A 14002-nucleotide genomic window follows, 5' to 3' on the forward strand; every position below is an offset into this window, starting at 1 on the left:
AGTGCATTATAGCATTGCTTAGAATAGCAAAATAACCTAAATGTTCACAGACATGAGAACAAGTTGTGGTCTATCTATGGAGTGGGATGTACAGCAGTCAATGTGAAAAGCTAGGTGTATTCTGTATATCAACGTGGAGTCATCTTAAAAACATCATTTTATGTTAAAAGAAAAAAAAGTGTGTTTCAGAATGACATGTGCAGGATGGCCCTCCCTCAGTCACTGACAAGCTCTGTTCCTTTCTATGTCTCAGTTTCCTTATCTGCCTATTGAACTAATCACAGTATTAAGTTAGTAGAATTGGTGTGAAGTTGAAAGCAACTAACACAAGCAAAGTGCTTGGAACTCTATCTGGAGCACAGTAAATTCTCAACAAATAACATTATTAAAAACATTTATGTAAACTTTAAAAACGTACAAAGTCACTGATCATTTTTTACGGATATACTCATGTTCTAATTGTATAAAAACTTCATGGGGTCAATATACACCAGATTTTGGAAAGTGGTCATATTGTGCAAGGTAAGAAGAGGTTGGAAAGGAAAGAGAGGAGAAGAATAGAATTGAAGAACAGGCTTTTATGTAATGTTTTATTTCTTTAAAATTTATGATGCCAGTATGGGAGAATGTAAAGATTTAAGCAAGTTACTTAGCTGGATGTTGGCTAAGATGTATTAGTTATGGTAGTTATGTTAATAAATATTATTCATGTTAATATTTTTTGTAATTTTCTTTATGCTTGAAATATTTCATAGTCATAAATGGAAGGAAAAAAGATTATAATATTTTGGGGAAAATTTTAAATGAGTGAGTTTAAATTTATTTATTTATTTATTTATTTATTTAGTGGTACGTGGGCCTCTCACTGTTGTGGCCTGTCCTGTTGCGGAGCACAGGCTCTGGACGCGCAGGCTCAGTGGCCATGGCTCATGGGCCCAGCCGCTCCGCGGCATGTGGGATCTTCCCAGACCCGGGCACGAACCCGTGTCCCCTGCATCGGCAGGCGGACTCTCAACCACTGAGCCACCAGGGAAGCCCTTTAATTTTTATAAGGAAATAAACAAAAAAAAATGCAGCCAAGAGGTCAAATGCACAGGGCAAATTTTGGGGTGGCAGTTCACAATTCTTTTGCCTCTGAGAATGGAACCCAGATCCAGAAGAGGGCCTCCAGAGGCCACAGGTATCCTGCTTTCCCCTATGCTCTGGATGACTGATTCATGTTGGGCCAATAGGATGTTCTCTGGTGGGAAGTGACATTAGAAATGCTGAGATACACAACCAAGAAGGCATTGATGCTAAGAGAAATGGTCCATGAACTCCAACTGCTGAGTTATCTGAGCTGCCTATGTATCTACTCTTATGTTTTGAACATTCAATCCTGCCTTTGAATCTGGGAGATATTGCAGGACTGTTCCAATAAAACCTCCATTTTGCTTAAATTAGAGTCCAATTCCTGGTTTACAGCAAGGGAACCTACAATCTTACAATTAGTAAAGTTTATCTCTGATAGAGAGGGGATAATCATTTAGCAAAATCCTTTTGTGGGAATATGATATTTCCAATTTCATCTGGAATAATCCTCCAAAAGCATTGGTAGAGTTGGAATCTATGGATTCATGCTCCATGTGAATCTAAGAAACCTATTACTTCCTCTAAACCCAGATCTGTGTACTTACTTCTCACACAGCAATTCAAAGGTTAATTGAAACAAAATTTCGAGAGATGCAATGCAAAATGCTCTGAGTCCAGTGAAATGTAAAATTAATGGATGTGCCAATTGTGGTGATATACACAAGGGCTTTTATTTTTTAAATGTTATACGTTAATTAAATTATACATCTGTTACTCTATATAAGTGAGGAAACATTTACAGATTGCTTTGTATTTGGACATGTGTAGTGGAGTATATTCATGAGGCTATTTGACCATTGATGCAACATATAGTAATATTTCTTTCTTCAAATCCATAAATTTTAAGAAAAAACTTCTGGCTACTTAATGTTAACAAACACGATGATTTTCATAAAGTGAGTGATACAAAAACAACAGGAAAAGAAAATTTCTTGATACATAAAATATGTTCTTAGAAATGAATGAATTAACTAGCTCTTCTGTCAACAGATAGTTTCACTTCCTGAAATTAACAAAGGATCTCATAAGGAAGTTTCTACTGAAAATTAGCTGTTTACTATAATAAATAATAGAGCTGACCTTCAGCACAATAAGAGGGATATAACAAAGATTGCTCTTTAAAATTTATTAACATTTTTGCTCAACCTAATTTGCAAAACATGATGGTGAATTTGACAGAAAGTTGTAATACCTAATAGTTCTAATTTAATGTTTGTGGTGTTAGGAAAAAATTATGTTATATCATATTCAAAAGATTTTTTCTTTTGATTTTTCAATTGAATATAATTTAGAACTTTAAGAGATTAGTAGATATGTTCTTAGCAAGGCCTGGATCACAAACAGAAACTTAGCAGCCGTGTTGACTTCTCTTTTCCTCTTTAACTCCAGTATGTGGTGAATTAATTAAGTGCTCTTCTTTTTTCCCACATTCTCCAGTCCAAGCAAAGGTATGTATTATAGCTCTAAGCACATGACAAGATTGTGTTCCTTTGGATGAGAAAAACAGTGTAGTGTTGCCAGGTGCCTTTCTTTGGACCAGTTCTACATGTCTGACCATTGCTGGTCTCTATATTTACTAATCTTGGGTAGAGAGGTTCCAGGGGAGGGACCAGATCTATACCAATGTCTTCATTAAACTCAAGATAGCAAGAATACCTGCTTCCTTTGGCATGGTAGGGGGCCAAATACATTTATACTCAGCTTTAGTTCTTGGGAGATGGAAGAAAAATCTCAGAAGGATCATTTTATCTGTCACTCTTTTTTTTAGAAATCTCTATTCCTCTTCATATTTGATCAACATAGAGCCTTTGCAGTGTTTACAAATTACAATTAAGATAATTGTCTTTTATTGAATGTTCACTTTTTGTTGGCACTTGTAATTTGTCAAATTTATTAGCGTAAAGTTATTCATAATATTCCTTGATCATTTTATTATCTGTTAGATCTATAGTGATATCCACTTTCATTCCTGATATTGGTAATTTGTGTCTTCTCTTTTTTCCTGAGCTGTCTGGCCCTGAAGTTTATCAATATTATTGGTCTCCTTATAGAACCAGTTATTTGCTTCATTGATTTTCTTTATTAATTTCGTATTGTTTATGCCATTGATATTTGCCCCTTATTATTTTGTTTCTCCTGCTTACTTTGGGTTTAATTTGTTCTTTTTCTAGTTTCTTAAGATGAAAGTTTAAGTCATTGATTTGAGATTTTTTTTTTCTTTTCTAATACAGGTGTTTTAGTGCTATATATTACACTCTAAGCACTGCTTTAGCTCCAGCAGATATTTTGATAGGTCATGTTTTCATTTTCATGCAATTCATTTGATATGCAGTACAAATTACTTTCTGATTTCTCCTTGGATTTCTTTTTGACCCATGAGTTATCTAAAAGTTATTATTTAGTTTCCAAATATTTGGGTATTTTCCAGCTTCTAAGATTGCCCCAAGGTCTAAGATTAATTTATTAACTTTGATTACCTGTGCTTCTTCTTCCTTTACTGCCATGGTCTTATCATTTGAGATCAACAGACTAATATATCACTGTTCTAGCTGATGTTCTTTCATCCTAGTATTGTGTTCTTATGTGACCCCTGAGGAGACTAGAGTTTTTGGTTTTTTGTTTGTTAATTTTCTCTGTTGCCAAAATTACTTCTTTGTCTTCTGGGGGAAATCATTTTGTATGTATTTTTGTCTATCATGTTGCAAGATTCTTCATTCATGTTTAAGAAAAAGGCAGCATAAAAGCTGACTATGAGCTCTGATGGGTTTTGCATTAACCTGTGGTTGGTCAAGGAGCTTACCATAATGCAGCAGCCCTCTTAAACATGGAAGACTTTGTTCCGTGGCTGTTCTGATTCTCCCCAGGGACTTTGTACAGTTTCTTTAGATATTAATCTTCAATTCTTTGGGTGTTTGAGGATCATGACTGTCTAGCTACTGATAATTGTGTTCATGCAGGTGGAGTATATTTTGATTGGCTTTCTTGTTTCTAGCTCGCTTCTTAGCCTTTGACACTTATGTAAGTGGAATCTCTGGGTTCTGAGCTTCTCCAAGGCTTGGCTGATAAAACTGGTTCCCTACTTGGGTGCAGTTCTCTCCCCACTCCCTCCTGCCATCCATTCTTCCTTTCCTCCTTTGTGAATAGGCCCAGTTATACCTGATTCTCTTTTATTAATAATGACAGGCATATTTTAATCCTTGATAGTTACAGAGCTTTATTTTTTAAAACAGAATTATGCCACTGTATCCTCACCACCAAGAATCTAACTTTTGATATGAGCATAGTGTGCTCATATAGATGTATAATTTATAAATTATACAAGAAAATGTTCTGTTCATTTATTAATGTAATTTTTGGTAAAGCACATTTTCCCATATTTTAAAGATTTCTAGGAATACTAAGAAATGTAATATATGCACCAAATTATATAGGAACTCTTTGGGTGTTATGTTGAGGGGGCTTGTTCAACACTTTGTGTGTATGTGTGGCTTTGCAATAGGTGTTATTTGATAGGCCAGAACTAAGATCACTTCTTAATTAAATGCTTTCTACCTTATTGGATTGGGGTTAAAAATAAAATGACATCTCAATTATTTGAGAACTAATATGCTGAAATGAATATAAAATTCAACCAAATGCTATTGTTCTGAAGACCTAAGGGATAAGGTATTGTTGAAAGAATTCTGTATACCACTTTGGCATCTGTAGTCAGGTTTGAAATATTTATTATGTATGTGTTTACTTGTGTGTTTTCCAAGGTAGTGGAGTTCTTAATGATTCTTGGTATAATATTTGGGGAGAAGAAACATCCAGTTCCAAAATATTTTCTCTTTTGGGAGAAGCGAAGTTGGCAGGGCATGGACTATGTAGCACTCTACATCTGGCCCATGGTGAGGGCTCCCATGGCACTTACCAGTCTTTGTGTGATTCACCTGAAGGAAATAGAATTAGGAAAACAAAAGATCTCATTTTCTATTGTTATCTTTTTAGAGTCTGGGGGACAGAGAGGGATTGTGGAATGAGGGCAAAGAGAAGGGAGGGAGGGAGGAGAGAAAGACAAGATATATTTGATACCAATTTCATCATGAACCATAGCATCTTAGAAATGAAGGGAGCAGAGTGCATCTTGTTCAACCCTTTTCCAATATGGAAATCCCTTTTTCAGCTTCTCTGACAGAACAGTTTAAATACTTTAATTGGCAGGGAGCTCATTTCTCTGTAGGTTGTCATTTACATTTCAGAGTCTAACAGTTAGAGCTGGGAAAAATCTGCCTCCTCTTAGTTACTTGTCTTCTGGAATAATATAAAATAATGCTGCTGCCACACTGATTTTGGAGGATAGCTTTCATTTTTTTCTTTTACATTTTCTGGCCTTTTTAAGTTAAATTTTTTATTTCCTTCAATCACTCTTTATTTAAACATTCAGTATTCTGATTTTTTTCTTGAAACTCCCCAATTTTCAGTGTCCCTTAACAAACTTCTTAAAATTAAATTATAACATACATATAAAAGTACACAACTTGTAAATGTGCAGCTTCATAAGTTGTCATAGATGAACAAACCCTTTGATCAATACCCCAAATAAGAAAAAGAACATTATAGATATCAAAAAAGCCCCCTCTGTGCCCATTTATTCACTACTCTCCTACCCCCAAATAAAATCATATTCTGATTTCTAACACCATTGAACAGTTTTGTCATTTTTGAAATTTTATGTAAATAAAACTGGATTGTCTGAGTTCTTTCACTCAATATGTTGTTTGTGAGACTCATCCATGTTGTTGTGTGTAGTATATAGTATTTCATTTCTGTGGTTTTTCACTGTATAATTACACAATTTATTTTTCTATTTTACTGTTATGGACTGTGGATTGTTTACAGTTTAGGACTGCTAAGAATTATGGTGCTATGAACATTCTTGCACATGCCTTTGTGTGCATATGTGCATTAATATTTCTATTTCTATTGGATATATACTTATAAATGAAGTTGTCAGGTAATAAGTTATATATATGTTTAGCTTTAGTAGATAATGCCAAACACTTTCCAAAGTGATTGAGCCAATTTACATTCCCAGCAATCATGTATGAGAGTCCCTATTGCCTCGGTCTCATTAACATTCATTTATTTTAATTTTTGATTTTAGAAATTCTAATAAGTGTGTGATGTTATCTCATTGTGGTTTAAATTTGCATTTCTCTGATTATTGATGAGGTCTTCCATATGTTCATTGGTCATTTGGATATCTTCCGAGAAGTGTCTGTTCAAGACTCTTCCATTTTTCTGCTGTATTTTTTTGCCTTTTTCTAATTGATTTAAGGCATTTTCCATATATTCAGGAGAAAAAGTCTTTGTTGATTGTGTGTGCTGGAAATACCTCCTCCCACTCAGTACCTTGACTTTTTGCTCTCTTAATGAAAGTTCCTAGTTTTAATGTAGTCTAATTTATTAATCATTTCCTTTATGGCTAGAGCTTTTTTTTATCCTGTTTAAGATATCTATGCTATTCCAAGATCATAAATATATATTCCTATGTTATCTTCTAGTAGTTTTATTGTTTAATGTTTACGTTAGATGTATATTTTACCTGCAATTACTTTTTCAAATATGGTGTGAAGTAGAGGTCAAGTTCCACTGAGATACCTATTGTACATCCTAACAAAGACGCCAAGCAGGCATAGATATAAAAATTTGGATTTCCAAGTGGAGGTCTGCATTGAAGTTAAAGTTTTAGGAGTGTTCAGTGTGCAAGATGCTGCTTAAAGTTATGTGGTTGATTGCTATTGCTAGAGAAATGAGCATAGATTGAGAAGCCTGAAGACAGAGCCCAGGGGCATGCCAACACGTCACCTAAAATTACATTCAGTACTCTGCTACACGTTAGTGTGGAGTACAGCATACTAACATAGGGCAGAATGTACTATAGATTCTAGCCATCTGGATACCACCTTCAGTAGTGCATCCCATGATTGTGTTGGCTTCTGCCACAGTCAAGGCAGAACATAAACTTAGTTCAATGTTATGGCAAGCCAGAATGTCATATTTTTTAATATGAATTGTTAAGCCAAATGCTTCATTCTGCACTAATGGAGTTAATTAGTTGGCATATAAAAGCAACAATTTATATTTTTTTCTTGAGCATTTTATGAGGTTTTCATGTTATTTGGGTTATTTGTCTCAACCTACCAGGATATTTTGGAATTCTAAATAATCCAACATGTTAGCTATCTGTCATACATACAGATATTCAAAATTTATAGATTTGATAAGCAAGGGACTAATAGGGAATATTGGATACTATAGGATCATATCTTGAAATCTTTGGTACCCTAGAAACCTTCCTCCTCTAGCTGACATTGCTCCCAAGCTCAAACCTTGTTTGAGCAAACCTGTTCAACTATGTCTAACTTACTGTCATCCAGATCATATTTCCTCAGCTTTTCTAGGAAGGAAATCTTGAGAGAAGCCATCTTTGTTTGACTTCTCACTTTAGGTAGTCTTGAGTGGGGCACCTAATGCTGAAATATTGCCTATATTCTTGTCAGAGTAAATTACTTCCAGTGTCAATTTATTTCACCTCTGCAAGAAGGAATATCCACAAGATGGTATGATGCATGCCCAAATGTCACATTTGGCCTCCAGCCACCTCCAACAGTGTGAAAGTAAAAACTGTGCAGAGTAGGTTTTATTCAGCCAAATTCAAGAAGAAAAAGCCCCTGAGCATGCATTCATTTCAGTTGCAACATTTACGAAGTGCCTGTTTTATGCAATGCACTGTTTCAGATGTTATGAAGAGTGTAACATGAATTATGGATCCCTGCCATCACACCATATACCTAATTTAAAGGTCTGTCACTTATATTGCTAGTGAGTCCACAACTCTGTAATTTTCTTCATTTTCCACGTAATTTGTTCCCAGATTGTTTCCTGTGATAACATTGCTTCTTTGAGGCACCTCTTTGTTACAAGGTGCTTTTCTAAGTTCTTTCCAACAGTGACAGTATTTGACTCTTTACAGCCACATGCCTACTATTCCTATCCTGTGAACCACCTTTGATTCTCTACTGTCATACAGAGGGTTGGTAATGAGAAACAAGGACACTGAGTCTTTTAGAGATTAAGTCATGTAGTTTGTGGCCAGCGGGGTCTAGAAAATAAATGCCCTCATGTCCAGTTCTATTCTTTTTTCACTAGTCCACAAAGTGGGACTTCAGAATTGCAGAGGCATTGAATTTAAGGACCCTTATTAACAATGAATACAGACTCAAAACTCTCTTGGGTGTACCTCATGACCATGTTGTTGTGAATTTCATGTAAAATGAGGTACTGCCGCTCCTGATCTTGCAAGCTACTACTGTTATACTCCTAGGAAATCTTTGAGGTCTGAAAACTTGTGTTTAGATTACAAGGGATCATTTATTCCTGAAACATTTACAGTAGTGTTTTTATAAGGCATGTGACCAAATCATAATATGTGCCTTTAGTGATGAAGGAATAAATGTTGTTGATTATCAGTTGGAAACTTGGATGTTATACACTTGAAATTGGGGTACAAAACAAAACAAAAAGCTAAAGATGACCAGATCTCAAAGAGAAAAATTAGTAATCCATGAATAATAAACAGAGAAAATATTTTTAAAAGGTAGGGTGTCAGAATACCTCTGAGATCTGTTTAACATATATGATCCGCACTTATATATAGCAGATTACCTAAATTCAAACTGACCTTGGCCACTGTATGGGAGCAGTATTTTTGAAAGAATGAGCTGTACTAAAACAGTTTCTGCAGTATATTAGGCACAAATATGCTTTCCTTCCATGTTAGGCATGCAGAACTTTTTCCCACCTGTTTATTTTTCCTTAAACAAACATATTATCTGATATAACTAGTCCAAAGAAAATTTTCTCTTCCTCTATGTGAATGAACTCCCCTCTTACCCATTTGCTAATTCCTGGAGTTCTGATGTAGTTCAGGATCTTATATTACATCCATGTCACTTTTTGGAATCACTTCAGTGGTATAGTGACTTGAATTATTTTCAAGTATTTAATCAGCTTCTGTTCGTCAGCTTTCTCCTTTGACAGTGTAAATTTATTTTCCAAATGCAAATGTATGATAATACAGACTGGCCTCCCTGTGCTGTTATGAGGTTTGAAACAAAAAATAAGTTTTTGTCTTAAAGTCTTTTATAGCTGCAAAAAGTGGCAAAATTAAGAGTGCTTCATCAAGTCTGTACTGTAGCTCTCGTGACAGTTATTAAATACTGTGGCTGTTTATTTTCTTTTCATCATTGAAAAATTAAGATGTTTTTCCATGGAAATGGACAGCCTCTAAAGGAATGGTTCTGGGTTTCCAAAATATAAGGAAGAACTTTTCTAATAAATGGATTTAGACTTATTCTGTGATTAAAAAAAATAGTAGGTGCTGGATTCAGGATTTTAGATTTATAGCTGAGCTCTGATATTTACTAGTTTGAGCACTTTGGGAAAAATGATATGCCCTTTCTGTACCTCAGTTTCCTCAGTTATGGAATAAGGATGATAGTGGCTCTCAGTCATTGGATTATGGAATGCTTTAAATGAGACAGAGTGTGTGATGTGCTTAGTGAGTGCTCAATAAATATTAATTATTAAGATTTACACACAAGATTATTATATAAAGTAGTGACCTTCCCAGAGGGTTGAAGAATGGCATCACTAGGAAAGATTAATAACGTTCAGTTACCTTTTGTATACAGGTGATGAAATTGAGACTCAGAGGTGACAGGTTATTATAGCTATCTTAATTACCTAACAAGGTAAATTGAAGAGGTTAAGCTTTAAATATCACTGTTTTATCATACAGCATTATTTAAAGTGGAAATTTGTGCTAGTATAACTTAACTTTTGCCTAAATTTTGAGTTTATCTGATTTGGATACTTAAAATTTTTCATTTGATGAAATTTCCTTAATGGAAAATATACCATAGTTTGTGCATTTTGAGATGTAAGTTGTATGAATAAATAAACAATAAATACTGTTGGAGTTTGAGGACATTATATATGATTTCTCTGTTCCTCACCTAAATTTGGATTTGATTTAGAGAAGATCCTAAAATCAGACAGAATGGGAAAATGATATTGATCTTCAAACAGATAAATAAATGTATATTGAATGGGTGGCTTAGGATGAAAGCAAATGGGCTTGCCATTGCTATTCTTTTTCCCAGGATAGATTTTGGAGCAACTAGTCTAAAGGGAAAGTTCGCTCTACAGAGTGGAGTTTTCATTTACCTAGGATCACTACACCACTTCACAGTTACAGCTTTTTTAGCTCTACCTAGTTGAGAGAAGCAAGGATTACTAACTTGTCCATTTCTGTAGGGAGGAGTAAGAGGTAGAACAGGCAGTTTTCTTAAAAGTCAAGAGGTTCCAAGTAAGTGTAGATGAGGAGAATGCAGGGATGAAACACTAGATGCAGACCTGTTAAAGTTGGACTACCTGGCAAGAATGTTGGCAATCACTGCAGTTACGTACGATTATCATTATCCTAAAGGCTCTAGCTTAAGAAATAACCTAATGAAATAAAAAACATATATGTAAACATGGAAAGGAAGAATCAATAGTGGACGATGATGTCATTTTTTTCAAAGTTCAATAGAACTAAATGAAAAATTATTGAAACTACTAGGTGAGAAGACCAAATATCAGATCTTTGCCTTCTGCCAGAGAATTCCAGGATAAAAATTTAAATATAAAAAATAATTAATCATTAGATTTAGGTTGATGAGAGACAAGTCCAGCAGCCCTGGTGACTAACCTCTTTTCCTTTCTTGGTTGCTTAGCAGAGAACTGGCTCAGAAGGTGTAAGTTAGTTCAACAGAAGAACAGTCACTGGGGTCCAGAGGCAGCCCCTTTCTAACAGGGCCATCCCCTGATGAGGAGGTTTCTACCGATACAGATCTCATAGATTTCCCTGACCCTTAGCCTTACAAATATGTGGGGTGTTACTGACGCGAACTTCCTCTCTGCTGGAACATTGGCCATGTGCACATGGATATGAGCAGTGGATGATGAGAGTTGAGGGCTGGGAATGCTGTGTGTTCTACTGCTTCTCTGCTTGTCAGTTTTCTCTTGATAACCCCCATGTTCTATCTGGACTGTAAAGTGTTGGTGGTGTTTGCCCATGACTGGCAACTAGGAAGCAAAGAGGGACACCCATGTTTCAAGATGAACACAGGAAAACAATCAATAATCAAAGTGTGAGTCGTACAAAAGTATGAATTGCACGTCACATCAGAAAGGTAGAATGGGTAGATGTCAGTGACCTTGGATTGGACACGTGTCCCCCGAGGCCAGTGTGATACCAGGAGGAAAAATTTAACCCTGGGAGGATCAAAAAGAGAACAGGGAGGAGGAGAATTCTGAACCATCAGAATATTTTTCTCAGAGAAAGTGTGTTTAAAGTAACTGAGTTTATTTTACACTGGCACGATTACATATTTTGCGACCAGTTGAAATGGGGACTCACGAGGTAAGTTCAGTTATACAGAAAAAAACTTAAAGCTCCATTTTTCATGGCTGAGTTATATAAAATTCATACCTCAATTAAAAGAGAAATTGTTATTTGTATCCTACTTGAGGTCATGTTAAGATAATTTATTCATATTTTAAAAAGTGGGAGTTAGATGATTTTCATTGAAGAGATACTTCTGTACAAATACATTTTCTTTTGAACAACATTTACTTTTCAACCAAATGCTTAATAAGTATGTCTGTGACTTTATTTTCCAAGGGTAAAAAGTGGCCTAATGGGAGAAGAAAAATACCAAAATGATTTTCCTAATGTGTTTCCATAATAATAATTTTTCCTTAAACATAAAAGAAGTTACACTAATACATCTAACTCTAGATACAGACTGGAAAACTGAAAAACTAGATTATATAGCCAAGAGGAAATAACATTATGAAATACTCCTACTGATTTGCTACATTACCTTTTAAATAAAAGAAATAGAAACAAATGTTAGCAATGTTCTTTCAAGAATAGCTTTTTGCTTGTGGTATTTCATTCTGGCTCTAAACATAACCTACAAATGAAATGAAAAGAGGACATTTATTTGTTTTTATAGAAAACCAAAAAAAGTTTGTTTTGTCACCTACTTGATAACACTTCATTATACCAGCTTTCTTTTTTTGTTTTTGAATCTTTTTCTTGAGAAATAATTTTAAACTATAGAAAAGACACAAGAATAATATAGCCAGCATCTGTATACCTTTTACCCAGATTCACCTATTGTTACCTATCATTTTTAAGGACACTTTTCAAAATTTTAATATATTGAGTACTTAAACAAAAGTTAGTCATGCTGCATTGTTTTGTGTGTTTCATGGGCAACATCCCTGCTTCCAGGGAAGGACAGCTGTAGCCAGTCCACACAGGTCCTCTTAGGGCAACAGGAGCCAAATTGCCTTTCTTTTGTAATTCTAAGAGGGGCCACTCCACTTGTTGAAAAGAGAGTCAGTGAAGCTCCCAACTATTCTACCTAATGAATAAATTAAAAAACAATAAATAAATAAATGTGTTAGCAAGTAAATAAGTCTTAACAATAGGTATACATTTTAAAAGTGAAAGTCCCATTTTCCAATCTCACTACTCTGTCTGCAACTAACAGTATCTCATAAAACTTTCCAGAAAAATTCTACGGATGTACAAAGATGTATGGCCATCACTATAGAAACAGGTATATATTGGGTTGGCCAAAAAGTTAGTTTGGGTTTTTCCGTAAGATGTTATGGAAAAACCCAAACTAACTTTTTGGCAAACCCAATAGTTATAGACATATATAGAATTATAAATACACTTGTAAGTGGAATTACAGATTTAGAAATCCTTTTCCATATATAGTCTAATGAGATTATACTGTATATAGTCTTCTGCAGCTTGCTCTTTCCACGTAGCAATATATGTGAATTAGCTTGTGATATTAGGTCATATAGATCTACCTCAATCTTTTTTAAAAGTTGCGTAATATTTCATTGTGTGTATATGCCATAATTTTTTAATCCATACTACAAATGATAAGTATTTAATTTTTTTTCTTTTTACCTTTTGCTGTTACAGAACTAACAAATATCCTTATCTTAACTGAGTTTCTGTAAAATAAACTTCTAGCAGGGTATTTGTGCATTTAAATTGTGATAATAATTGTTAAATAATTTTGATAATGGTCATTTGATATTTCTTGTGTTTGGAACACAGTATACATTCAGAAAATATTTGTAGAAGGAAGGGAGGAAAGGAGGTAGAAAGGGAGGGAAAGAAGTAAAGAAGGCTAGTCTCTTGGGGACAGTTTCCTTTACCTAAGTGGAGAAGAAGAGGGACCTTTCAGACAAGATTATGATTGCCTCTACTTACAAGTTTTCTACTATGCTTTATATCTTTGTATTTGCATACTTTTAAAATATTATGTAATTTTTATATCTTTCAGAGGTCAGCTTGACTCTAACTTCCTCAGAAAGAATATAAGAAATAGAATGTTAAATATTTTTATTGTATGGTCCTGTCATACCCTAAACTTCTTCATCACACTTGCATTTTCCTTCAATGTCTGTTTCCTTAGATCAGAAGCAAGAAGCGCCCTAAGGATCATGTCTGTCTTGTTTGTCAGTATACTCTCTACATGAGGATGTCTAGGTGTTCAGCATTTGTTAAAAGCAAAAAGGTGGTGGAGAGGAGAGAATTAGAGAGAGGGAGACAGAGAGATAGGGAGATATAGACACAGAGAGAGAGAAATAGAGAGAGAGAAAAGAAGGAAGGGAAGGAGTGATTGAGGGAGGGAGGAGGGGAGGGAGATGAGAAGGCTTGATGATGCCAGGAGTTAGAGCTGTA

The 14002-nt window shown here is 34.9% G+C and overlaps 1 protein-coding gene across 3 annotated transcripts in view; it reads left to right on the forward strand.

The window, feature by feature from the left end:
- CFAP299 (cilia and flagella associated protein 299) overlaps positions 1 to 14002 on the forward strand; it is a 638990-nt gene that overhangs the window by 281298 nt on the left and 343690 nt on the right. The gene's annotated exons all lie outside the window — the stretch shown is intronic.

The sequence above is a fragment of the Phocoena sinus genome, chromosome 5 (genome assembly GCF_008692025.1).
Source record: "Phocoena sinus isolate mPhoSin1 chromosome 5, mPhoSin1.pri, whole genome shotgun sequence".
Lineage (NCBI taxonomy): Eukaryota > Metazoa > Chordata > Mammalia > Artiodactyla > Phocoenidae > Phocoena > Phocoena sinus.